This window comes from Canis aureus, chromosome 15, assembly GCF_053574225.1.
Source record: "Canis aureus isolate CA01 chromosome 15, VMU_Caureus_v.1.0, whole genome shotgun sequence".
In the NCBI taxonomy this organism is placed as follows: Eukaryota; Metazoa; Chordata; class Mammalia; order Carnivora; family Canidae; genus Canis; species Canis aureus.
Genome location: NC_135625.1, coordinates 45,570,354 through 45,592,910, shown reverse-complemented (window position 1 = coordinate 45,592,910; position 22,557 = coordinate 45,570,354).

The window sequence follows — 22,557 nt, the reverse complement described above, 5'->3', positions numbered from 1 at the left end:
AAGATTGTTGAGTAGCTCACAGGAATTTTCAATACGGAGCTGGAAATAAAGGTGGACTGCAAAAATAGTTCAGGATGATAATACACAATTATCTTTTTTTTTTTTTTTTTTTTATTTATTTATGATAGTCACAGAGAGAGAGAGAGGCAGAGACACAGGCAGAGGGAGAAGCAGGCTCCATGCACCGGGAGCCCGACGTGGGATTCGATCCCGGGTCTCCAGGATCGCGCCCTGGGCCAAAGGCAGGCGCCAAACCGCTGCGCCACCCAGGGATCCCCACAATTATCTTTTAAAAGAAATGTCAATCCTGGGCAGCCCTGGTGGCTCAGCGGTTTAGCGCTGCCTTCGGCCCAGGGTGTGATCCTGGAGACCCTGGATCGAGTCCCATATCGGGCTCCTTGCATGGAGCCTGCTTCTCCCTCTGCCTGTGTCTCTGCCTCTCTCCCTCTCTGTCTCTCTCTCTCATGAATAAATAAATAAAATCTGTAAAAAATATAAAAGAAATGTCAATCCTGAACAGGATTCTCTATACTCTTAGTGACATCTTCACACTTTCTCTTCTTACCTTTCCATTGTGATCATCACAGCTTCTCGTCTATGGTGGGGTTCTTGTTCTGGAAGGTCTCAGGTCATGTGACAGCAGAAATGACACATAGTCAATTTCCTTATGTCACCTGTAAGTTACAGAATGACATACAGACAGACTTCTCTCAGTAATGTTCATGCAGAATCCCCCCTTCAGCTTCTGAACAGATTTCTGCCTCCTGGGTTGAGTACCAGTCTGTCTTGTGTTTAGGAAGTATTCTTGAAAATTATTTTTAAACACCTGAGTGTAACTGGCCCAATAAGATGTTATGGGGGCAAAGGCACACAGCACATTGTCACCCCCATCTAGTTCTTCTTTGGGCACATACAAATGTTTTGTTTGTTTGTTTTTGCTTTGCACTGTGGAGTGCATGAACATCAGATGCATGTATAATGGGACTCCACTGTACACTTTATGAAGTACTTGCATCTGTATGATCTTGTGTTATTCTTGCCAAGTCACTGCACCATGTGGCCATGAGGAAGTATATAGAGGAGAGAGGAAGGCTGAGGGGTCAACCAGGCCTGGCAGGAGGGCAGAAGAAGACAATCAGTCAGAGAAAGCAAGAGGGGCCCACGGTGGGGGCAGAAGAGTTGCTAGAGAGGAGAAGAGAGGTGTGTCCCAGACCCAAAAGGAGAAGGCATCCAAAGTCAGTGTATACTAGCAGCACATGCAGTAGGGAGGCCAGTAGTGGTGAAGTCTAAAGGAGCCGTCAGACTGGCATGTAGGAACCATCAGGGTTGGCTTCTCTCTCTTGGGATCCGTAGGCTCCCTGTCCTCTTTTCTGGTATAAAGTTCTTAAGAAAACACTAACTCTATTGCTGTAATAAGACATGAAGTTCCAGAAAATTTAAAGGGAAATAAAAAATGATAAATTTAATAGCTTTTGGAATTCTTTTTCTTGATTGGAGTACACAAACATGACCTGGCCAGTGATTTAATGACTGGCCAAAGAGTGTCAGGCATCCTGGGTACAGACATTGAGCTTTGGTCAGGCTTCTCTGGCCCTAACAGAATGCCCTTCATTTCTTCACTTTTAGAGAAGTCAATCTGTTTTGTTGCTTTTTGGAAAACAACAGGAAAGCAAATAATGAAGGTAAGCACAAGCAGCCCTACAGATTCTTTCCAAAAGAGTCATTATGAAGCTACACACATTTTTTTTTTATTTTCCTGCTTTTCTGCCTTTCCTTTGTTGCACATCTTGACTTAGAAGCTCCATGAGGAAGGATGAACAATGTATGTCTTGTGGTTCAGCATCCAGCTTCATGTCTGAGACACAGAAAATGAGCTATTCAATGAGTATGTGAGGTTGGAGCTAAGAAAGAGATGGGGATTCATGTGGTCTGCCTATAAAGCAGGTAATATAATGGTTTCATTTTCTGATCAGAGTGTTTCAAGCTTGAATCCAATGAACTTGACATCTGTAAACCACCAGGTCACACATAAGCCTCCATGTTACATGATGAAAAGAAGCAACCAAGTCACCCCAGTTAGTCACACAGGGATTACTTGTTTATTTTTCTTCTATATTAGGACCTATTATTAAAGGTTTTTTTAAAAAAGATATTTTAATATAAAACATTCTTGTGGTTTCACTATTGAGTGAAAAAAAAGTATTGAGTTGGTTAATTATGATAATAATTAAAAATAATAAAATATATCGAATGTTTGCTGTATATCAGATATTATCTTTTTCCCTTGGCAGTTTTACCATTGGCTTCTCATAGGAAAGTCACTGGACTAGACCAGGTGCCCCCACTCTGAGGAGATGAGGAATCAGTGAGAAAGCTATGTAAGTGCAGAAGAGAAGGGCCAAAAAAATTAATCAGTTGAGAAGCTATTTTTAGATACACCAAATTCCTAAAACATCCCTTTTTTAGATTTCCAGAGAGAAAAAGAAAGGAGTGCCTTCCATTGGCCATGAAACCTCCCTCTCTGTCCTCTGTCTCTGTCCCACACACATACCATCCCTCAACACAGCTGCCACAGTACCCACCTGCTCTAGGGTCCAACACAGGTGGGGCATTCACACTGCAGGTGCTAGGTGAGCAGTGAGGTGAGGCCCAGGTGCTCCAGCAGCCCACATTGAGAAGATGCCCCTCTTCATTCTCTCACTCCTGCTTTCCAGTCAGCTACGGTGAAGCAGATGTGACAAACCATGGTGACCTGCGAGGCACCTGCCACGTCCTGTCATCGTGATCCCTTCCTTCAAGACTTTCCTCGGGCTGGTCAGAGAACAGAAGAAAACTTAGCCATCTGAAGACACAGAATAAAGGAAAGGCAAGCTGGGGACAGGAAGCCAAAAACTCAGGACAACAGAGAAGAACCCAACCTGTTGTAGGAACTGAGACGTGGGGTCACAGGTCAGCAGAGGTCACTGGCCCAAGAAACCACCAGAAACTTAGGGTAGGAAAAAAATAGTTCAGCACAATTTTCCTCAGTTTTAAACTGTGCCATAAGAGATGTGCCAGGAACCCCCAAGTACATCTTTGCCATGCACACCTACTTTTACTGTCCTTGCTTCTGGCCAGCAGAAGCCTAGAAAGCTCAGTCCCTAAGGCATCTTTGCCTCGGGCAAGTTACCAGCACAGGAGCAAAGGCTTTGACGCTTTTCTTCTGTAAGCACAAACAGAAGAAAGAAGGCTTTATTTAGAATCAGGCAGCTCAGGGATCCCTGGGTGGCGCAGCGGTTTGGCGCCTGCCTTTGGCCCAGGGCGCGATCCTGGAGACCCGGGATCGAGTCCCACATCAGGCTCCCGGTGCATGGAGCCTGCTTCTCCCTCTGCCTGTGTCTCTGCCTCTCTTTCTCTCTCTGTGACTATCATAAAAAAAAAAAAAAAAAAAAAAAAAAAAAATTTAAAAAAAAAAAGATTTATTTAAAAAAAAAAAAAAAGAATCAGGCAGCTCAAGGAATCTGCAAGAAGCTGTTACAAACCATGAGAGACTCAACTCTAGGAAACAAACTGAGGGTCGGTGGAGGGGAGGGAGGTGGGGGGATGAGATCCCTGGGTGACCGGCATGAAGGAGACATGTGATGATGAGCATGGGGTGTTACACGCAACTGATACATCACTGAGCTCTACCTCTGAAACCAATAATACACCACGTGTTAACGAATTGAATTTAAATAAAATAAGAAAAGAAGCTGCTAGAAAGATATTTAAAAAAAAACCACCTTTATAGAATGTTGGCAAAATCCAAATTTAATCTGAAGGAATATTCTCTTATTTTTCTGTTTCAAAGCCCTGAATGTAAAGAAAAGCAAGAGTATGCCAAACTTGGAATGTAGGTTTGTAAAGTCTTTAAAAAATTACTAATTTGGGTGAAGGCAACATGCTTGAGCCAAGAATCCGTGATTGAAATTCTCCTATATATCCATCTCAGCTGAAAAAAATTACTAAGTTTTTCAAGGTCTACTTGTATGGATACAGCAGTTTTGAAGCAGGTTAAGGATGTGTTTTTTTCCCCTGAATCCTCATACAAATAGATGTTCCCTGGGGTCCCCTCTAGGCAGGAGATGAAGGTTATTCTCAGTTGATTAAACTAAGTGGAACTTCATGGGGAAAATGGGGTCACCAGAAAAATAAGTTTCAGAAATTTGAATTTATCTATCAATTATTTAGAGCCCAGTATGGTGAATAGACATATGGTAACAAAGCTCTCCCACTGGTCAGAGAGGGGCAGCTGTTCGCAGCAGCCCATCCTTGTGCCTGAGACCCCTGAGACCCCAGCTCCCATGAGGAGTCACATGGCACAGATGCAACGACCCCAGAGGTGCCATCTATTTTTACTAAAGGCAGTGCCTGGGCTCGATAGAGGGCACCTCTGCTGCAGGTTGCAAACCAGGGGCAGAGAGGGACCTTCTGTGTCCAGGCCCCTGTCCACCTGCTCACAGGCAACTACTGACAACCACTTAACCTCACTCTGGAGACTTCCTCCCTCATCGACAGCCCAAGAGGCCCTGGAGGGAGGGAGGTTCCTTGAAATGTTCATGCAGGGATCTGCCCTTTTTGGGTCAGCACACTCCAAGGTCCCAGTCACCTCTTGCCCCTTTCAGTGGGCCACCCACAACATAATCAAGGATCGGAAAGTCCTTTCTCCTGGGCTAGATTTGGCTTCCTTCTGGGCATCCAGTCAGCAGCAATGGAGAGTGAGGCTTGGTCTGGTGTCCTGTGACCCTTGTGTCACCCTCAGTTCCCTGGGAGACCTCTTGATGAGGGTGGGTTGGCTGTCTGGGTCTCTCATGCTCTTGTGAGGTCTCAGCTTCCCAGAGATCAGAGGCAGTAAGCCCTTGAGACTCACAAATTCGTGACTTGGGCTTTCTGCAGACAAGCACCATAGAACACACTGGTGGTGACCGTACACTTGGAAACCCAACTGTCACCCAGGAGGGCACCCAGCAGAGAAGGAAGCAGGAGGGTTCAAAGGCTGTTTCATAAGAAAGCTATTTTTCTGCATGTTCCTTAGGTACCTTGGCTTATTTTCTCCTTTGCCATCTTTCCCCAAATTTCTCCCTTTCCTTGCCATTTTCTTTTACATTTTTCTCTCAGGTCTTCTAAATGATCTCTTATTAGATACCATTTATTTTTAAACATTGCAATAAACTACAGTATTTCAATATATACGGGATTTGGGAAGGTGGAGACAGTGGTATGCAAGAGACAGGCAAATACACTAGGTTATTTCTAGTTTTCACTGTATATTCTAGGAGTTGAGATTAATAGGCTAATGGGAACAAATAACATAACAGGAAACTTTAAATGCTGGATTCAGTGGAATTCTGCTTATCATGTGGAGACTCCAGCTGGAAGATTATCAGTCATCAGCAAAACCAGTTCCCAGGATATTTTTCCAAAAAGCCACTTTATGATAGCCTTGTCAGTGCTGCCATGCACTCTCCAAGACTTGATCATCCATTGGAACAGAGCAATTTGGGATGCCTGGGTGGTTCAGCAGTTGTCCATCTGCCTTTGGCACAGGGCGTGATCCCAGAGTCCCAGCATCGAGTCCCACAACGGGCTCCCTGCATGGAGCCTGCTTCTCCCTCTACCTATGTCTCTGCCTCTCTCTGTCTCTCATGAATAAATAAATAAAAATTTTAAAAACAGGAACAGAGTAATCATGCCCAGTACTGAGGTGAGGTCAGTGAGAAGTATTCATATGCAACACCTGGCACTTGGTCAACTTGCAATGGCTTTCCTGAGGAAAAGCATTTGTAATACCTGTTTAACTTAACTGAACTTCAGTAACAATGTGGCAGCCAGACTCATCCAGTACATATTAAAAGATGCATATATATATAGTACCCATTAAAGGCCCCGGAATATTGTAAATAATACTTTTGAATAAATGAATGAATGAATGAACATTCCAAGTCAAGTAGTTTCTGTTTAGAATTTATGTTGCTCTTGAATTTTCCAATGTTTGAAGAACACCCTCATTACTAGTATTTCAACAACACCATCTTTTGAAGATGTCTGGATCATGGGATCAATAGAAGATAAATTTGAAAAAGCTTTCAGGATTAAGTGTATTAAGTTGTCTGAATATAAAGAGGCAAAAAAAAAAAATCAGGGTTTACAATGTTTCTATCCCACACAAAAAGGATTTATCCAATCTATGATGAGGTTGCCTCTCAAAATAACCTATTTTGCTGTGTTTTCTTAATTGTTCTGTTTTTCTTTCATAAAATATTACCATGATCTCAGTTTAGTAACAATGATTATCACTAAAATGCAATTCTTTTTTAGAGTCACTGGGCTAGATTCTGTGACACACACACATATACACGCACAAGTTTCTTAAGTGGGTCCTGGTCCCAGGGGTAAATTAAAAGTAACCATAGGCAAGAATTTATTTATTTATTTATTTATTTTTTAAATTTTTATTTATGATAGTCACACACAGAGAGAGAGAGAGGCAGAGACATAGGCAGAGGGAGAAGCAGGCTCCATGCACTGGGAGCCCGATGTGGGATTCGATCCGAGTCTCCAGGATCGCGCCCTGGGCCAAAGGCAGGCGCTAAACCGCTGCGCCACCCAGGGGTCCCAGGCAAGAATTTAAATCAGTTTTGAAGAACTTCCCAAGAGAAAGAATTTTTTTGGTTGATCCTGCCTCTTCAGAATGATTCTGAGGACAGATATTTCCATCTCTAATCTCTGGATATGACAGTAATAGGTTAACATTAAGATTTAAAGGAACCAAAGAGATGGAGTCTCCTCTAAGCTGTTCCTCACTAACCTTTGCTCTACTATTTGCATTTCCTACTATTGCATTTCCTGACTCAGACGGAAAGGTAGAAATGGTTGTGCTTATGGCATCAAGATGTCCTGCATTTCAGATCTGAGCCCCAAGGGTCCAAAGACTTACCATCCCACTCCTTCTGAAACTAGTGCCCAACAGCTTTCCAGTATCTACCAATTCCCCTTTACCATCCCTCTCCCCTGCCCTGGTTTGGGCCTGTCATGGAATTCTTCCTGTGTGATCATCATGATCTTGGCCTACACTTCCCTCCTTCTTTCCCAACAAGCAAAAAATATGTGTGTAAGTAGTATGGGTGACTCCTCCCCACCTTTGGGAATGCCAAGGAAATGTATATGAAATAACTAGAGGATCACTACATGCTGAAACTCTCAGATCTGAAGGTTCAGACAAGAAAGCCATCAAGATAGGCCAGAATAATTGGGCAAGGAGTCCTGGAAATGGATGGTAGGGATGGGAAGGCAGCGTTCTAAGCAAATACCAGCACACACCTCCCCAAGATGTCTCTGCTTTAGGGTCTCTTGCTCCCACTCAGGGGGCAAGGAGACTCCTGGCACCCAAGGCTCCCATGTATCCTGCCATTCAGGGCCAGCCTTCCTTAACCATTAAAGTTCAACTGTCCCATGTACCTTCTCTGAAGACTGTCATAAGCTAGGGTTAATTTATTTGCCTTTTAAGAAAAGATGTCAATGCTTAAATAAGACATGGGTTTTAGAGCATTTTATGGTGAGGAAAGATAAGCACATATCCCAAAGATGTTAGGGAGAAGAACCAAAGGTCTCAAAGCTACACCTAAGTCAAAATCTCTTGACATTTATATCTTATCTTTAAAGTTATTAAAAAAAAATGTACTTGCTCTATTGCTCTTATCACAGATGGATTTGCTCCCCCTTTCATTCTGGTCTTGGCTCAAATGCTACCTCCTCAGAGGGGCTTCCTCATGGGCCTCTCTGAATACGATGGCTCCCTTAGCCCACACTGTTCTCTTTTTAACCGGCATTCCTTCCTACCATTGATCCTTTTTTTTTTTAAGATTTTATTTATTTATTCATGAGAAACACAGAGAGAGAGGCAGAGACCTAGGCAGAGGGAGAAGTAGGCTCCTTGCAGGGAGCCCAATGTGGCACTCGATTCCAGGACCCTGAGGATCTGCCCTGAGCCGAAGGCAGATGCTCTGCCACTGAGCCACTCAGGCATCCTAATGCTAAAGATTTTAAAGATATAAATATCACAGGCCTTGGATTTGCACATATAAAAAGAAGTAGATTTAAAATTTGCAGAGTGTCTTATCTCTGTCACCTGTTGGTTTGTTCTTTTTTAGTTACTTGATAAATTCTTTTTTTTAAATAAATTTATTTTTTATTGGTGTTCAATTTACCAACATACAGAATAACACCCAGTGCTCATCCTGTCAAGTGCCCCCCTCAGTGCCCGTCACCCATTCACCCCCACCCCCCGCCCTCCTCCCCTTCCACCACCCCTAGTTCATTTCCCAGAGTTAGGAGTCTTTATGTTCTGTCTCCCTTTCTGATATTTCCCACACATTTCTTCTCCCTTCCCTTATATTCCCTTTCACTATTATTTATATTCCGCAAATGAATGAGAACATATAATGTTTGTCCTTCTCTGATTGACTTACTTCACTCAGCATAATACCCTCCAGTTCCATCCACGTTGAAGCAAATGGTGGGTATTTGTCCAGTCATTATATCCCATACTGTCTGCAAGCTCCCAGGTGGGACTAGAGCTTACATTTGCACAAAGTGGGTACTCAATAAATATTTATTAACTGAATGAATTTTACTCTGTGATATGCATGGCTTTCTTTTTAATTAAAAATATCAATGTTGTATCTGTGACCTTTTTTACCTTTTTCAGAATATATTTGGAGAAATCCATTGCTCTCTGAATACAAATCTGTCAATGCTGTGGCTTTGTTATGTCTCATGTCATCCTACCTGAGCTTCCAGGAGTCCTCATGACCCATGTATGAAGCCCAGCTTCAAACCTTAGGGGTGAGTTCTGTGGAGGTTTTGGAGGCATTTGGGGGGCTTATCCTACTGAACACCACTGTGTCATCTGGGGCCAGAAGTGAAGTGAGAACCCATGTATTTTGCTCTGCTTTTTCCATCTTCCTCTACCCTCTATTAGTATGGGGGTTTCCCATATACCATATCTTTGCAGACAAACGCTGAGATGGCCTATAGCTTGGGACTCCATTGGCATTATAAAGTCTCATTATAATCAGTGTAAGAGATTTCTGGGACACTGACATGATCTTTGTTCCCAGGATATGTCACACAAAGAGTTACACCAGAGCCTGTCAGTCCAGAAAAGTTAAATGGGTAGTTGTGGCTCCAGCGAAAGCCACTCTCAGTATTCACACTGGAGGTCATACTCAATCTCAGTCTGGCTCTGTCACTGATTTCCAATATGACTTAGGTGAGTCAATGTGAGATTCAGGTTCATCATTTATAAAATTAGGAAATATTTTTAGATTAATTTATTCATTCAAGAACTATGTGATGAACTCCTAGGTAGTCTCCAAGATAGATTCTATCTCAGGAATTCTGTCTGTCATCCACCCCTCTCATAGTGAGTTCCCATTTGACACAATGGCTGTTGCATGGACATTAACTAGGGGAACACTGGACTAGCAAGTGTCTTCAGGGTGGGCCTACATGCCATTTGATGTGGCTGAGCCGAAGTTTTGGCTAGTGCTGTCTTACTTGCACAAAAATAGCAGTGCCTGGATCAGGCCTTCACTGCAACAGCTGCAGGATGAACTGGCTTAGTGAGGACCTTGCCAGAACGCTGTGAGAATTGATAATGTTGTCCACTTATTCTGAGTCCCCAGTTAGGTCGTGCAATATCAATAAGTGATTGTAAATCAGGGTGGATGGTGCAAATCATAGTTTCATTGAGAACATGACAAAAATATTTAAATGACAGAATAGTATGTAATTAAACATATACATATACTGTGTAAGTGAAGGGAAAAGTAAACAATGAGGCCAAAAAGAGAATTGGGAGTTCCAAGAAACAGGCTGGAGGAGTCAGGGGTTGGAGGTGTCTCATGGAGGAAATGACTAGGAGACTTGCTATTGGTTAGGACAGTGCATCATCAGGGTACAAGCTCTGCCCAACCCACTATTTCCTGGGGCACAGGGGGCATTCTAGCTACAGAGGATCTGCAGACTGCTCACTGGCCTGAGCACAGCCTCTGAGGTGTGCATTCTTTGTTCCTGGGTGTGGCTCTTTCTCTGCTTCTTGAGGCTGTTGATTCTTGTTTTTTTGTTTTTTGTTTTTTGTTTTCCCCTCGAAATGCACTGTATTGTGTGAGTTCAATACTGTTAGTTGAGACGAATTATTTCTGAAAATAAGTAGAGTATAATTCATACTTGTTATCTAAGTAGATCTTAAAGTATTCAATACCAGTTTTTCCCAGGCCCCCAGGTTTTCATTTGCTCCCCAGGACCAACTCCGAGAATTTTAGAAAACATAATTTTAACAGTTTCAAGGAATTAGTTTGGCTTTTAAAAAATTCAACAAAGTCACAGTTTTAATAATCTATAAAATGATCTGTAAACATTGAATGAGCAAGGTTGTACAGGATGAGGGAAGCATTGGCTTTGTGGGGGGCGGGGTTTGCGCTGTGTGCTCACTGGTGCCCTCGTGTGGTCACTCTGCAGATAGCATGTGGCGGAATGTGTTACAACCTATCACATTCAAGGGAGGGTAAGGTTGGTCCTGGATTCCCCAGCTCCTAAAATCCGTCATACAATTTACGAACAATTCGGTAGCGTGGCAGGATACAAAATCAATGCCCAGAAGTCAGTGGCATTTCTATACACTAACAATGAGACTGAAGAAAGAGAAATTAAGGAGTCAATCCCATTTACAATTGCACCCAAAAGCATAAGATACCTAGGAATAAACCTCACCAAAGATGTAAAGGATTTATACCCTCAAAACTATAGAACACTTCTGAAAGAAATTGAGGAAGACACAAAGAGATGGAAAAATATTCCATGCTCATGGATTGGCAGAATTAATATTGTGAAAATGTCAATGTTACCCAGGGCAATATACACGTTTAATGCAATCCCTATCAAAATACCATGGACTTTCTTCAGAGAGTTAGAACAAATTATTTTAAGATTTGTGTGGAATCAGAAAAGACCCCGAATAGCCAGGGGAATTTTAAAAAAGAAAACCATATCTGGGGGCATCACAATGCCAGATTTCAGGTTGTACTACAAAGCTGTGGTCATCAAGACAGTGTGGTACTGGCACAAAAACAGACACATAGATCAGTGGAACAGAATAGAGAATCCAGAAGTGGACCCTGAACTTTATGGGCAACTAATATTCGATAAAGGAGGAAAGACTATCCATTGGAAGAAAGACAGTCTCTTCAATAAATGGTGCTGGGAAAATTGGACATCCACATGCAGAAGAATGAAACTAGACCACTCTCTTTCACCATACTCAAAGATAAACTCAAAATGGGTGAAAGATCTAAATGTGAGACAAGATTCCATCAAAATCCTAGAGAAGAACACAGGCAACACCCTTTTTGAACTCGGCCATAGTAACTTCTTGCAAGATTCATCCACAAAGGCAAAAGAAACAAAAGCAAAAATGAACTATTGGGACTTCATCAAGATAAGAAGCTTTTGCACAGCAAAGGATACAGTCAACAAAACTCAAAGACAACCTACAGAATGGGAGAAGATATTTGCAAATGACATATCAGATAAAGGGCTAGTTTCCAAGATCTATAAAGAACTTATTAAACTCAACAGCAAAGAAACAAACAATCCAATCATGAAATGGGCAAAAGACATGAACAGAAATCTCACAGAGGAAGACATAGACATGGCCAACATGCATATGAGAAAATGCTCTGCATCACTTGCCATCAGGGAAATACAAATCAAAACTACAATGAGATACCACCTCACACCAGTGAGAATGGGGAAAATTAACAAGGCAGGAAACAACAAATGTTGGAGAGGATGCGGAGAAAAGGGAACCCTCTTACACTGTTGGTGGGAATGTGAACTGGTGCAGCCACTCTGGAAAACTGTGTGGAGGTTCCTCAAACAGTTAAAAATATACCTGCCCTACGACCCAGCAATTGCACTGTTGGGGATTTACCCCAAAGATACAAATGCAATGAAACGCCGGGACACCTGCACCCCGATGTTTCTAGCAGCAATGGCCACGATAGCCAAACTGTGGAAGGAGCCTCGGTGTCCAACGAAAGATGAATGGATAAAGAAGATGTGGTTTATGTATACAATGGAATATTACTCAGCTATTAGAAATGACAAATACCCACCATTTGCTTCAACGTGGATGGAACTGGAGGGTATTATGCTGAGTGAAGTAAGTCAGTCGGAGAAGGACAAACATTATATGTTCTCATTCATTTGGGGAATATAAATAATAGTGAAAGGGAAAATAAGGGAAGGGAGAAGAAATGTGTGGGAAATATCAGAAAGGGAGACAGAACGTAAAGACTGCTAACTCTGGGAAACGAACTAGGGGTGGTGGAAGGGGAGGAGGGCGGGGGGTGGGAGTGAATGGGTGACGGGCACTGGGTGTTATTCTGTATGTTAGTAAATTGAACACCAATAAAAAAAAAAAAAAAAGGAAAAAAAAAAAAAAAAAAAAAACAATTTACGAACCATATTCTAAATCAGAACATATTCTAAATCCTAGCTAGATATTCGGGTTAGGGTCAGGATCAAGTTGCATACATTAATTATGGAGAGCTTTTTGTATCTCAATCATACCTCCATAAAGTGTTAAAAAAATAAGATAGGAGAGACTATAGTCTCTCAAAGCACTGAGCACATTACCTGTCAAGTAAATATATAAATAAACATAATTGTTGTTTAACCTTAGCTGAGGACCAGGAACTAGTCCTACAGGTACTTGGCAGGTAGCCTCTGTGGCCAACTGCCCATCTCCCCCGGACACCTACACCCAGCTCAGCATTTCCTCTGCTATGCTCAAGGGCAGCCCGGGCAGAGGGGCCAGGTCCAGGCGTGGCTCCCACCTGTCAGCCGTGGCTTGGTTCTGACAGGTAGAGAAGGTGGCCACAGACACATGACATTTTCTCTTGGTTACTTGCTATCTGCCTCCCCTGTCACCTTGGCCTTTAACCTTTAGCTCCTGTGAGAACCTGGGCTTGCAGATTCCAGTTGACATTTTGAAGTGTGCAGATCTGAGTTGCCTTTGTTCTGTATCCTTGGGTCTGGAGATGAAGGCAGGAAAAGTCATCATACTGTGAAAGCAACAAAAATAAATATCAAATGTGTTCTTCCCTCTGTATCTCAGACTTGAAAGAAATGGCAAACTACACACCTCACATTATACACTACAGCTTCAGGGATTCATCGAAGTATGTAAAGTGAAATTGCACTGGAAGAAACCTCGTTACTGAACTTCTACCTTGCAGAAGACAGTTGGCGTAAAAGTCCCTAAGAAAATGTGTTTTTAAAAGAGTGCAAATGTAAAGACAAAGTACATTTCGTGGGCAGAATCCCGTACTTCTCAGTGAAGGTGAGATGAGCAGACAGTACAGCTCAGATTCCTGCTCCTTTTCTATTACTACTATCAGGGGGTGTGGGAGGTCCCCAGAGGGCTGGCCAGCTGGGAGGGGTTTACAGTCTATCACTGCAAGGATGGTGGCTTCCCTGGTCATCTGGGTCTGGCAAAGCCTGAGGTGGGTGAGGCAGAGGGTGGGGGGTGGGTGGGAGGGTCGGTGACACAGTTTTGCCCAGAGCTGTCATGGTGGATAATGGTACCTGGGGAACAGGGGGCAAGGACAGACCTGGGTGATCCTGAGGTGCTGGCTGAATGTCTGTCCTATCCTGCCTGCCCCTGCCCCTAAACTTGAAGGCAAAAAAAGATGATAGTGAGATTGGCCAACAATTAAGGTCTCAGGAATTCCCCCACATTTATCTATATGCCTTGAGCTTCCCATGAGATGTTTGTCTGTGGTTGAATTACATGTGAGTATCGTTTTGCTGATTATGTCCCCATTGACTGGCAGGCGTATCTTGTAGGTTATATACCCTGCAGATGGTCATCTTGTTTGGGACAAGAACATGAGGACATTTATGGTTCTTTTGAGTTAGGGGGAGGAGCTAGCATGTGCGGGGTTTCAAGACAAATTTGATTGAGCCCTCAGCAATGTTATGGAACACTTGGCTTCCTGGCGCTCTGAGGTGCTGGCACTGGCCTGGCCTAGGCCACTTCTGCAGTGATGGAAAGGCTCCTGGCCTCGGCTCCACCTCAGGCTTTGCTCTGCAGGCAGAGACCTGAGGTTCCTGCCACCTCATTGTCTAGGACCAGGTCACATGTCCAAGGATGAGCCAGGGAGTGAGGCTGTGGAGATTGGCACAGGTTGTTAGGTCCTCTGTTGCAATGACTTTTCCACTTGCCATCATGGCAAGGACTTCTGTGATGCATCTGTTCATGCAACAAATATTAATTTCTGTAGTGAATGGGTCCAAGGTGCTGGCTTAGTACCTAGCACTTCAGTCCCAGCATGGTGGGACTACTATAGTATTATGCAGAGACAGTGGCTGAGAATGAACAAAGTTGATGGAAGTTGGTTTGGACTGTACAACTTAAGGGTGTGTGTATATTGGGGAGGGTGGGCAGGTGATATGGGAATTGGGGATAATAGCCCTGGCCAACCTGATTCTCCCATTTACCTAGGTTAAGGAGGTCACCACCAATAATTTTGCAGATGAAGAATATGCCTTGCATGGAGTCTGGCAAAGCTGGCTGCAAATATTTTCTAGGTGGTACCAAAGTTGGAGAGAGCATCACCCTCCCTCTGCTATGATAGTATGAGAGGCTGAGTGCTCTCAAGATGGTGTCTGGCTTGGAACGCCTGGGTAGCTCAGTGGTTGAGCCTCTGCCTTCAGCTCTGGCATGACCCCGAGGTCCTGGGATCAAGTCCCACATCAGGCTCCCTGTATGGAGCCTGTTTCTCCCTCTGCCTCTGTCTCTGCCTCTCTCTGTGTGTCTCATGAATAAGTAAATAAAATCTTAAAAAAAAAAAAAAAAGGTTTTCACAGGGCTCACTTTGAGCCTGCACATGGGACTTTCAAGGACAATGAAAGGTACTGTTCTAAGGATGGAGCATTGGAATAATGTGGTGCACCTTGTAACCCCGGAAAGAGGACAGATCTTTCTTACCCCAAAGATACAGATGCAATGAAATGCTGGGACACCAGCACCCTGATGTTTATAGAAGCAATATCCACAATAGACAAACTGTGGAAGGAGCCTCGGTGTCCATCGAAAGATGAATGGATAAAGAAGATGTGGTTGATGTATACAATGGAATATTACTCAGCCATTAGAAACGACAAATACCCACTATTTGCTTCGACATGGATGGAACTGGAGGGTATTATGCTGAGTGAAGTAAGTCAATCGGAGAAGGACAAACATTATATGGTCTCATTCATTTGGGGAATATAAAAAATAGTGAAAGGGAATAAAGGGGAAAGGAGAAGAAATGTGTGGGAAATATCAGAAAGGGAGACAGAACATGAGAGACTCCTAACTCTGGGAAAGGAACTAGGGGTAGTGGAAGGGGAGGTGGGCGGGGGATCGGGGTGACTTGGTGACCGGTACTAAGGTGGGCACTTGACAGGATGAACACTGGGTGTTATTCTATATGTGACAAATTAATTGAACACTGATAAAAAAATAAATTTATATTTAAAAAAAGAAATAGGGGAATATTGAAAAAGAAAACCAGAGCTGGGGCATCACAATGCTGGATTTCTGGTTGTACTGTAGTCATCAAGACAGTGTGATACTGGCACAAAAACAGACACAATTGAACAGAACAGAGAAGTTAGAAATGGGCTCTCAACTCTATGGTCAACTAATATTTGACAAAGCAAGAAAGACTATCCACTGGAAAAAGGACAGTATCTTCAATAAATGGTGCTGGAAAAATTGGACAGACACTTGCAGAAGAATGAAACTAGACCATTCTTTTACATCATACACAAAGATGAAAGATCAAAATGTGAGACAAGATTCCATCAAAATCCTAGAGGAGAACACAGGCAACACCCTTTTTGAACTTGGCCACAGCAACTTCTTGCAAGATACATCTATGAAGGCAAGGGAAACAGAAGCAAAAATGAACTATTGGGACTTCATCAAGATAAAAAGCTTCTACACAGTGAAAGAAACAGTCAACATAATTAAAAGACAACCTACAGAGTGGGAGAAGATATTTGCAAATGACCTATCAGATAAAGGGCTAGTATCCAAGATATATAAAGAACTTATTAAACTCAACAGCAAAGAAACAAACAATCCAATAATGAAATGGGCAAAAGACATGAACAGAAACTTCACCAAAGAAACATAGTCATTACCAACAAGCACATGAGAAAATACTCTGCATCACCTGCCATCAGGGAAATACAAATGCAAACCACAATGAGATACCACCTCACACAAGTAAGAATGTTGAAATGGTGGGTATTCGTCCTTTCTAATGACTGAGTAATATTCCATTGTACACATCCACCACATCTTCTTTATCCATTCATCTTTCGATGGACACCGAGGCTCCTTCCACAGTTTGGCTATTGATGATCACAGCTTTGTAGTACAACCTGAAATCTTGTGATGCCCCCAGCTATGGTTTTCTTTTTTTAATATTCCCCTGACTATTCGGGCTCTTTTCTGATTCCACACAAATCTTAAGATGATTTGTTCCACCTCTCTGAAGAAAGTCCATGAAATACCATGGGATTAGGATTGCAATAAATGTGTAGCATTGATATTTTCACAATGGTAAATCTTCCAATTCATGAGCATGGAGTATTTCTCCATCTCTTTGTGTCTTCCTCAATTTCTTTCAGAAGTGTTCGGTAGTTTTTAGGGTATAGGGTATAGATCCTTTACCCCTTTGGTTATGTTTATTCCTTGGTATGGCAATTGTAAATGAAATTGACTTCTTGATTTCTTTTTCTTCAGTCTCAGTGTTTGTGTACAGAAATGTCACAGTTTTATGGGCACTGATTTTTTATCCTGCCACACTACCAAATTGCTGTATGAGTTCTAGCAATCTTGAGGTGGAGTCTTTGGGTTTCCTGTGTAGGTACATGTCTCTGCGAAAAGGGAGATTTCGACTTCTTTGCCAATTTGAATGCCTTCTATTTCTTTTTGTTGTCTAATTGATGAATCTAGGACTTCCAGTACTATGTTGAATAGCAGTGGTGAGAGTGGGCATCCCTGTTGTGTTCCTGATCTTAGGGGAAAGGTTCCCAGTGTTTCTCCATTGAGAATGATATTTGCTCTGGGCTTTTCATAGATGGCTTTAAGATGCTGAGGACTATTCCCTCTATGCCTACACTCTGAAGAGTTTTGATCAGGAATGGATGCTATAGTTTGTCAAATGCTTTCTCTGCATGTATTGAAAGGATCATGTGGCTCTTGTTTTTTCTCTTGATGTGATCTATCACGTTGACTGTTTTATCAGTGTTGAACCAGCCTTGTATCCCGGTGATAAATCCCACTTAGTCATGGTGAATAATCTTCTTAATGTACTGTTGGATCCTGTTGGCTAGTATCCTGATGAGAATTTTTGCATCCATGTTCATCAGGGATATTGGTCTATAATTCTCCTTTTTGGTGGGGTCTTTGTCTGGTTTTGGAATTAAGGTGATATTGGCCTCATAAAATGAGTTTGGAAATATTCCATCCCTTTCTATCCTTCAGAACAGCTTTAGTAGGATAGCTATTGTTTCTTCCTTTAATGTTTGCTAGAATTCCCCTGGGAAGTAATCTGGCCCTGGACTTTTGTGTCTTGGGAGGTTTTATGATGACTGCTTCAATTTCCTCCCTGGTTATCAGCCTATTCAGGTTTTCCTATTTCTTCCTGTTCCAATTGTGGTAATTTTTGGTTTTCCAGAAATGTATCCATTTCTTTTAGATTGCCTAATTTGTTGGCGTATAGCTGCTTATAATATCGTTTGTATTTAAAATCGTTTGTATTTCGTTGGTATTGGTGGTGATCTCTTGTCTTTCATTCATGATTTTATTAATTTGAGTCTTTTTTCTTTTTAATAAGGCTGGCTAATGGTTTATCTATTTTATTAATTATTTCAAAGAACCAACTCCTGGTTTTGTTGATCTGTTCACACTTCTGGTCTCTATTTCATTGGGTTCTGCTCAAATCTTTATTAACTCTCTTCTGATTGGTGTAGGTTTTATTTGCTATTCTTTCTCCAGTTCCTTTCAGTGTGAGGTTAGCTTGTGTATTTGTATTTTTTCCATTTTTTTGAGGGATACTTGTATTGTGATGTATTTCTCTATTAAGACTGCTTTTGCTGTATCCCAAAGATTTTGAACATTTGTATCTTCATTTTCATTAATTTCCATGAATCTTTTAAATCTTCTCTAATTTCCTGGTTGACCCATTCATCTTTTAGCAGGATGCTCTCTAACCTCCATGTGTTTGAGTTTCTTCCAAATTTCTTCTTGTGATTGAGTTCTAGTTTCAAAGCATTATGGTCTGAAAATATGCAGGGGACAATCCCAATCTTTTGGTATCGCTTGAGACCTGATTTGTGACTCAGTATGTGGTCTATTCTGGGGAAAGTTCCATGTGCACTTGAGAAGAATGTGTATTCAGTTGCATTTGGATACAAAGTTTTGTAAACATCTGTGAAATCCACCTGGTCCCGTGTATCATTTAAAGCTCTGGTTTCTTTGGTGATGTAGTGCTTCGAAGATCTGTCATTTGCAGAAAGTGCCATGTTGAAGTCTCCTACTATTAGTGTATTATCTAAGTATATCTTAATTTTGGTTATTAATTGATTAATATACTTGGCAGGTCCCATATTCGGGGCATAAATATTCATGATTGTTAGGTCTTCTTGTTGGATAGACCCTTTAAGTATGATATAGTGTCTCTCGTCATCTCTTACTACAGTCTTTGGGATAAACTGATTTATCTGATAGAGGATTGCTACCCCCAGCTTTCTTTTGAGGACCATTTGGATGGTAAATGGTTCTCCAACCTTTCATTTTCAGGCTGTAGGTGCCCTTAGGTCTAAAATGAGTCTCTTGTAGACAACAAATAGATGGGTCTTGTTTCTTAATCCAGTGCAAAACCCTGTGTCTTTTGGTGGGATCATTAAGCCCATTAATGTTCAGAGTTACTATTGAAAACTCTGAATTTAGTGTCATTGTAATACCTATCCAGTCCCTGTTTTTGTGGATTATTTCTTTGGCTTCCTCTTTCTTTTACAGGGTCCTCCTTAATATTTCTTGCAGAGCTAGTTTGGTGGTCACATATTCTTTCAGTTTCTGCTTATCCTGGAAGCTCTTTATCTCTCCTTCTATTCTGAATGAGAGCCTTCCTGGATATAGTATCTTGGCCATATGTTCTTCTCATTTATTACCCTGAAATATCCTGCTACCCTTTCTGGCTTGCCAGGTCTTTCTGGAGAGGTCTATGTCTCCCCATATAAGTTAGGAATCTCTTGTGTCTTGCTGCTTTCAGGATTTTCTTTTCATCTTTTGAATTTGCAAGTTTCACTCTTAAATGTTGAGGTGTTGAACGGTTTTTATTGATTTGGGGGCGGGACTTCTCTATCACCTGGATCTGAATGCTTGTTTCACTCCCCAAATTAGGGAAGTTCTCAGCTATGATTTGTTCAAATATACTTTCTGGCCATTTGTCCCTCTCAGCGCTCTCTGGAACCCCAATTATATGCAGATTTTTCCTTCTAAGGCTATAACTTATTTCCCTTAACCTTTCATCATTGTCTTTTAATTGTTTGTCTCTTTTTTCTTCAGCTTCTTTCCTTACCATGATTGTCTTCTATGTCACTCACTCTTTCTTCTACCTCATTAACCCTCATTGTTAGGACCTCCAGTTTGGATTGCATCTCATTTAATTGATTTTTAATTTTGGCCTGATTAGATCTAAATTCTGCCATCATGAAGTCTCTTGAATCCTTTATGCTTTTTATCCAGAGCCACCAGTAGCTTTAAATTTGTGCTTCTGAATTGGCTTTCGGACATCTAGTTGTAATCCCAATTCTGTAACTCTGTGGCAGAGAGTACTGTTTCTGATTCTTTCCTTTGTGGTGAGTTCTTCCTTCCAGTCACTTTTCTCAGTGCAGAGTAGCTATATGAGCAGGCTGAGTCAAGAATATCAACCATGACCTAAGTAAATTTCACCCTAGATGATTCTGATGAGGTCAGAGACTGGAAATTGAAAACAAAGATCAGAACAAAATGAAACAAAAGGATCATTAAAGTGAAAAACAAATTTTAAAACTAATAAAAAAATAAAAGGCCAAGAATCCCAAAGAAGAAGAAAAAAAGAAGAGAAAAAAAGCAAAAATAAAGATTAAAGGTAAAAGAAAAAAAAACAGAGAAGAAAAAGGGGGGCCTGGGGGATGGTGGTGGTAAGGAAGTTGTAGTGAAGGGAGAATGTAGTCTACTTGAGGAGTCCTATAGGCTGACCCTCTCGGTTTTGAATATATTAAGTTCTGTATGTTAGAAGTAGCTCAGTCTCAAATTTATATAAAGCAGAAATACTTGGAGAGAGCCCAAACATTGACTACCTCATAAATGAGATAAAAGAGGGGAATAAAGTGGAAATGAAGAGAGAATATAATCTCAGAGAATGAACCAGCATGGTGTTCTGTGTGGTTCTGGGTGCATGCTGGTCATGTTTTAGAAAGTATTAACTTCCACCATTGTAGAACAAAATGATGCAGAGAAAACAAAAAACACAAAACAAAACAAAACAAAATATCCAAAATTAAGTTGAGTATGTTGAATGGAACCTAGAGTGGAAAATATATCTAAGATCTGTAATTTTAGAAATATGAATGTCAAAAAGGAAGAAACTTAAAAATGAGGAGGTGATAAAAACGGTGGGAAAAGAAAAAAATTGGAAATTTTCAGTCTGATATAAAAACGAGTTGTACTGAAAAAAGGGGGGGGGAAGGAAAGGTACCCTCTAGTTCTATATACTGTAAATCCCTCAATTTTCCCTGGAGCTTTCCAGCACTGCTTGATCAAGAAGTTGCTCTTCTCCTGTTCTTCCAGCTGTTCTTCCAGAGGAGGGTCTGCTGTGCTGATTCTCAAGTGTGTGTACCTGGGGGAGATGCCCCACCCCCTGCTGGGTGCCGGGCTCAGTGGGAAATGTTTACCCCGTGAGGCCTCTGTTCCCTGGCGGCCTCACCCCTCCCAGGGACAGAGTGAAACAAGGAGGAACAACAATGATGGTGGCCAGACTTCCAGCTCTGGAGTTAGCTCTCTGCAGGAACTACCACAGTCTCCCAGTCCGCACTGGCCTAGATGCTCCCAGAGCAGTGGGGTGCACTGATCTGCACAGTTTGGGGGCGCCCAGTGGCAGGAGAAACCTCGCTGTTCTGTGCCCTCCCTGCCTCTGCCCGTCCCAGGGAGAACGCAGGATTATTGGCTGTGTCTGCCCTGTGCCCTGGGATCTAGGGCCCCTGTGCCACTGGAATTGTGCTCCCAGGGCCATGGCTCCCGAAGGCAGCAGGGCGCAGACCCCTCTGTCAGGAGCCCACACCTGATTAACCAGCTTCTCCCAGATGCCCTGCCAGGTACGCGCTCCAGCCCTTTACTGAGATTGGCCCACAGTTTGTGGCGTGCTTTGCCCTGGGGTGCCCCCTTCCTCTCTTAGTGACTGTCGGAGACTGGAGGCTTTACTGACCCTCCTGGGATTCAGCTCACTTTCCCTGCTAAGGGCTTTTCCATCTGGAGAGAATCCGGTGTGGATTTTTAAAGTTCCTCTTTCTCCTGGGCTGGGCTTTACTGTCCCAGAGGCTCTTGCAGCCAGGCTTTAGCCAGGCTCCTCAGGGACAGTTTCATCCATGTTGTCACCTCCTGTCACGGGACACTGGGCAGTGCTGGCCGCCCTGTCATCTCCTCTCTAGGGACTCCAGTCAATGTCAGCTGCACTTTTCCCTTGTCATTGGGGACACCGGTTAGTGTTGGCCGTGCTGACCCTTCCTCACTGGGGGCACTGGAGAATGTCAGCCACCCTGTCCGCTCCTCTCCACAGACATTGGTTAGTGTCGGCTGTGCTGTCCTCTACTCTCCTGGGACACCAGATGGTGTCATCCGGGGTGTCCCCTCCACTTCAGAGACACCAGTCAGTGTCGGCCGTGCTGTCTCTGCCTCTCCCAGGACACCAGACTGTGGGCCGCGCTGTTCCTTCCACTTTGGGGACACTGGGCAGAGTCATCTGCGCAGTCACCTCCTGATATGGGACACTGGGTAGTTTCAGCTGTGCTGTCCTCTCGGCTCCTGGGACACAGTGCAGTGTTGGTTGCACTGCCCTCTCCTCTCTGGTTACACCAGACAGTGTTGGCCGCGCTCTCCCCTCCACTTCTCACACGCCAGGCAGTGTAGTCTGCGCTGTCACCTCCTATCACAGGACACTGGGCAGTGTGGTTGTGCTGTCCCCTCCTCTCCCAGGACCCTGGGAAATGGTGGCGGCATTGTCCCCTCTTCTCCCGGGACACTGGAGAGTGTCGGCTGCATTGATCCCTCCCATCTAGGGATACCAGCCAGTGTCAGCCATGCTGTGACCTCCTCTCCTGGGAAACCAGACAGGTTGGACGTGCTGTTCCCTCCACTTTAGGGACACTGGC